Genomic DNA, 6,000 nt, shown 5'->3' on the forward strand with positions numbered 1-6,000 from the left:
ATGCCGAAGTACCCCTAATACCGTTCTCAGATGATCTGCGTGCTCTGCCTCGGACCGAGAATAGACCAGAATGTCATCGATAAATACAATTACGAACATATCCAAGAATGGCCTGAATACCCGGTTCATTAGATCCATGAATACCGCAGGAGCATTAGTCAGCCCAAAAGACATAACTCTGAATTCATAATGCCCATATCTGGTCCGGAATGCTGTCTTAGGAATATCGGCCTCCCGTACCCGTACCTGATGATAGCCAGACCGAAGATCTATCTTCGAAAAATACTTGGCGCCCTGCAACTGATCAAACAAATCGTCAATTCTGGTGAGGGGGTATTTATTCTTTATGGTTACCTTATTCAGCTGTCGATAATCAATACACATACGCAATGACCCGTCTTTCTTGCGCACAAATAATACCGGGGCTCCCCAAGGCAAAGTGCTGCGTCTAATGAAGCCTTTTTCTAGCAGATCCTTCAACTGCTCTTTCAGTTCTTTCAATTCTGCCGGTGCCATTCTGTACGGGGGAATAGATATCGGCTGAGTATCCGGAAGCAAATTAATAGTAAAATCTATCTCCCGCTCTGGAGGAAGGCCTAGAAGCTCTTCTGGGAACACATCTGGAAATTCATTAACCACGGGAACTGACTGAAGAGTCGGCGTTTCTCCTGTCAAGTCTTGTACCCGAACCAGATGATAAAAATAACCCTTTCTGATCATTTTCTTTGCCTTAAGGTATGAAATAAACTTACCTTTCGGCGATGCTGTATTACCGGCCCATTCTATAACTGGCTCCCCAGGAAACTGGAAACGAACTACCTTATTTTGGTAATCAACATTAGCATAACAGGAGGCTAACCAGTCCATTCCCATAATAACATCGAACTCGACCATATCTAACTCCACCAGATCTGCCTTAGTGTCACGGCCACATACAATTACAGAACAGTTCTTATATACCTGTTTTGCTACAATAAAGTCCCCAATCGGTGTGGCTACCTCAAACGGCTCTATAGGTTCAGATGTTATACCAATTTTACAAGCAACCAGAGGCGAAATATATGACAAAGTCGAACCTGGATCAATCAATGCATACACAGACCGAGAGAAAACCAATAATGTACCTGTAACGACATTAGGCGATGCCTCCTGATCCTGGCGGCTGGACAGAGCATAAATGCGGTTCGAAGGACCGCTAGTACTAGAAGCTCCACCACGGCCTCTGCCGCGACCCGCTGGTGCTGAAGTACCTGGCCCCGTAGGGCGCATAGCCACTGAAGAAGATGAAGACCCGGCGGCTGATCCGGTAGGCTGCGCTGCGCCACCCGAACTACCCTTATACGGGCAATCTCTCACAGAATGGCCCTGACGGCCACAAGAAAAACATGCACCGGTGGCTCTGTAGCACTCCCCAGGATGGTATCTGCCACAATAAGAACACTGAGGCCTAGGTGGCCTCGTCTGACCAGAACCCCTGTCTGTCCGCGAACCTGAAGCCTTGGAGCTCTGACCTGCTCCTGAATAACCTGGGCTATCAAATCTGCGACCTGTAGGCTGTGGAGGTGCGCTCTGTGCCGGCTGGGATAGATGTCTGCTAGGCTGCTGCGGCTGCTGAGGCTGCTGAGGCTGCCTGCCCCGAGAATCTCCAGAATACCCAGATGATCTGGCCCTCTTGGGCTATCTCCGATCCTGGCTCCTATCAGGCTGACGCTCCCTATGACGGTCCTCCATGCCCTGGGCGTGGGCCTGAATCCGGGCAATATCCATGCCGGGCTGAGCAGCTAATACCAAATAACTATCGACAAAATAGCGGTCCAGCCCCATAATGTACCTGTGCATCCTGTCAGCCATAGTAGCTACCACAGCAGGTGCGTATCGGGCCAATGAGTCGAACTCCATACTATACTCTCGAACACTGCGACCCCTCTGCCTCAGCAATAAGAATCTGTCAGCCTTGGCCCGCCGTAACTCCGGAGGCAGAAAGTGGCTAAGAAAAGCCTGAGAAAAATCATCCGAAACTGCTGGGGGAGCGCCGTCGCCTCTGGATAACTCCCATGACTTGTACCAATTTGCCGCTATATCATACAACCGGTAAGAAGCCAATGTGACTGACTCTGTCGCGGAAGCATTAATAAACTGTAAGGTGCGCCGCATCTTCCTGATGAACTCCTCGGGATCCTCCTCGGGCTTTGTCCCGAAGAACTCTGGAGGGCCACAAGTCAAGAACTCACGGGCTCTCGAACTGTCACGCCTGTAAGCCCGGTCACCTCCCAGTCCGTGCCCCTGAACCTGTCCTGCCACAAGTCTAGTCAATAGCTGGACTGCCTCTCTCATAGTCTGATCCTCAGTCCCTGGCCGTGGAGCTGGAGGCTCAGGTACTGGAATCTCGGGAGCTGGCGGTGGAGCCGCCCCTCGACCTGCAGCCGCTGCTGCTCCAATATCCTCTACGTGTGGCGGGGTGGAAGATCCCTCTGCCGGGGGCAAAATATCAGGAGCAATATGAGCATGGGCCCTGGTAACCCTCTGGGTCCGACTAGTCTCTCCCACAGCTGCTGCCTTGGCCTTTTGGGCCGCTGTCGCCTTTTTTGGAGGCATAACTGCAAATGTAACAATTCGTTAGGGAGGAATCATCCTGATAACACAGCTCTATCGCACGATCTAAGACAGAATGAAGGGTAGTATCCTAAATGCCCTGTAGCCTCCTGTTTATAGGTATGGTGCACAACACACCGATAAACAAGACTCTACTAGACACGGTCTGTAGACATTCCGAGGACGAACCGCTCTGATACCACTTTTGTCACTACCCAACCCCGTAGGCCATGACTAGTGCCCGATCTGGGCACTCAAACGCATTCTAGTAAATGGCAGAAGCCGACAAGGCTTTATTTCAAATTTAGCTAATTTTTAGAAAAATTTCGGCAGAGTTTCCTTCGTTTTACGGACTATCCCATATATCCTGCACGCAGAAAATACCAACAAAGGCCACGCAGGGCCAACAAAGCAACATCTAAATATATGCGGACCGGCCGCCGCGGCGAATGGGATCGCCCAAACACAACATAAGCACCCAACTGTACAGAAAGATCCCGACCCATAACATGTCCACAGACCTCTAACAAACCGACAGAATCATATGACGGGACAGGGCCCCGCCGTACCCATGAACGAGAATATACATATATAAAAGTGACAGACTATACCAAAAGATGGCTCTGAATAAAAGAGCGCTCCAAGAATAGCAGAATGAGATCCTAAGCAGACGGATCAGTAAACCTGTCGTCGGTACCTGCGCGGCATGAAAACGCAGCCCCCGAAGAAAGGGGGTCAGTACGAAATATGTACTGAATATGTAAAGCCTGAGCTGCAGAAACAAAATCATAACTGGTGCAGAACATACAGAAAGTAAACGGAAAATCCAAAGTATCAGATACATATTTCCAAACACATGCAGAGTGTGTACAGAACATATGTCATATCAAATCCGTCCCCTGCCAAGGGACTCGGCAGACAGAACGTGGCCACCCTCCCGACGCTGGTGCCACAACACAGAAGAATCAGAATAGGGGCATAACCCCGTAACATAATATGTCATATCAGATGGCCATAGTAAATCATATCAGAACAAACGTACATGGCACAGCATACTCCACAAACCCATGTACACATATACCTGCCCCCTCACATCGAGGCACGGCGAACAATGCAGGGGATTACGCTTGACAACATATCCTGGCCCGGGCTCAGTGTGGGAAACATTGGGGAATCCACGAATAGAGTCGTGAGAAACTAATGCAAGTAAAATATCATACATGTTTCCATAGACTCGATGAGGCATATCAAAGACAAACCGATCCGATGAAGTCGGAAGGAATCATAGTAAATGAGTTTCGAGTATCAAAACAATTTATCAGACTTAACGGAATATTTAAAACCATATTAGTTAGGTAATTAAAAGGGTAGTCGAAACGTTTCTTTCAAAAATCGTTCAAAAAGGGGACTTTAGTACATTAAGGGCAAAACCGGGAATAGCGGGCCCACCTCGGAACAAGCAAGGCGGTGGGCTCAAATTACGCCCTTTAAGCTTATGGGGTCACCTATAAAGGTTCTACGAACATTCTATAGCTTTTCAAGGAGTTTAGAGAAAGTTTACATACTTTTAGGAAAAGCATATCAAAATGGTTCAATTCTACTGAAGGAAAAACTGAGATTTTCTCTTGCGGATTCCGATGGCCAAGAAGGTCTTTTGAGGCCCGAATCCGATCCTAAAACACTTAGACATGCCAAAAGAAGGATCGGGGTAGCTTTACATACCTTTCAAGCTCCTTACGCCTTTCCAAACTCACTTCCCGTTTCGTCAAAAATCTGCAAATGGTCAAGTTTGCCAATTGTAAGTTATAGATGCTACAAATTCAATTCAACTCTTATTTGTCTACCGAAATTTCGGCAGCACTTCCCCTATACATATAGCACCCCCGAGAACTTAACTCGGCTCACAATCATCAACAACAACCCAAGCAACAACATCAACAACAAACATTAGAAACACAATATGGCAACACTAGTTCTACTTGCCGACATAATGTCATAACCTTTACTTCAACCTTAACTTTCAAACTATTCTCAACAATTTCACATTCATTATCAATCTAGATTACCACAACATAGTTTAAAAGCATTTCATATCGTTTTCCATAAGATATTCATACGATATACATAATATACAAACTTTCCGCCAAAGTCATAACGCATTCGAAACTTCTAATCTTTGACTTACGTATTCATAACATGATTCCATCTTCCAAATTCATCAATACCCGTCATAATTTGCAACCTAATAACTTCATTTTCATAATGTCGCAAAATCATACTTAAACGACATAAGTTTTATACATTCCATTTCAAAGCAAACTCATATCGTTTTACTTTCATTTACATTGCAAGAATCACAATAACACAATTAACACACTAGACAAACTTAATCCATTTCCATTCCACACACCCCATACCACACGGCCAAACACCCCACTACCAACTACTATCTAATTCATTCAATTTTCATTTCCAAGATGCATTTCATCCCATCCACAACTAGAATATGATATAAATTCAACACCTTACAATTATACACATACATATATACACGGCCACATGCCTATATACATATCCACTTGGTAAACTTCTATTTTTCCGTACAATCAACTCATTCTCACATACTACAACATAAACAAAACTTCATAAAACAATAAAAAGGAATGAATCCTTACCTTTTTCTCTAGTCTTCTTTACTTGAACTAGTGATCAAATTGAGGAACCAAGTGCTTCTTCCTCCAAGGCAACTACACCAAGTTGAAGAGGCTACCCAAATTAGTAGGAAAACCACAAAATATAAATTTTTGAAGCAAGATTGTTGTGGCTTATTTTTGCACTCCAAACCCGAAACCCTCTTCTCTTTCTCCTCTCTTGCTTTGTTTTTCTTGTCTTCTAAGTTTTTCTTGAACTTTCCAATGTATATAATAGCCCCTTAATTAAATTGTCACATGGTTGCCATGTGACTTGGGTTTGGGCCAAGTATGTTGGCCGGCCACCCCTTTTGAGTTGGGCCCAAATTTTTCTTTCAATTATTTGGGCCTAATGGATTATAATTCCCGTTTTGTAATTCCCGAAACTAATTTTCGAAATCCCAAATTTGCCCTTAGCGTTCCTCGACACTTCCATATTAATATTCTTTCATAACAATTCAAGGGTTACATAAATTCAATTATGACCTTATTTCATACAAGTCCAAATTATTTCCAATTTTCCAAAGGTGTGAAAACACGGGATATAACAGATTCACAGGAGCACTCTACTATTCCGGAGGTGCCATTTGTTGATACATTATTTTTTGTATATATATTGGGCACGACGGGGTCCTGTCCCGTTCTTATGTCTTAGTACTCTAGTAGAGGCTCGTAGATACGGATACGTAGGTAATAGTTGTCTTATGGATACATTAGT

Source organism: Lycium barbarum, chromosome 8, assembly GCF_019175385.1.
Source record: "Lycium barbarum isolate Lr01 chromosome 8, ASM1917538v2, whole genome shotgun sequence".
Taxonomy (NCBI): domain Eukaryota; kingdom Viridiplantae; phylum Streptophyta; class Magnoliopsida; order Solanales; family Solanaceae; genus Lycium; species Lycium barbarum.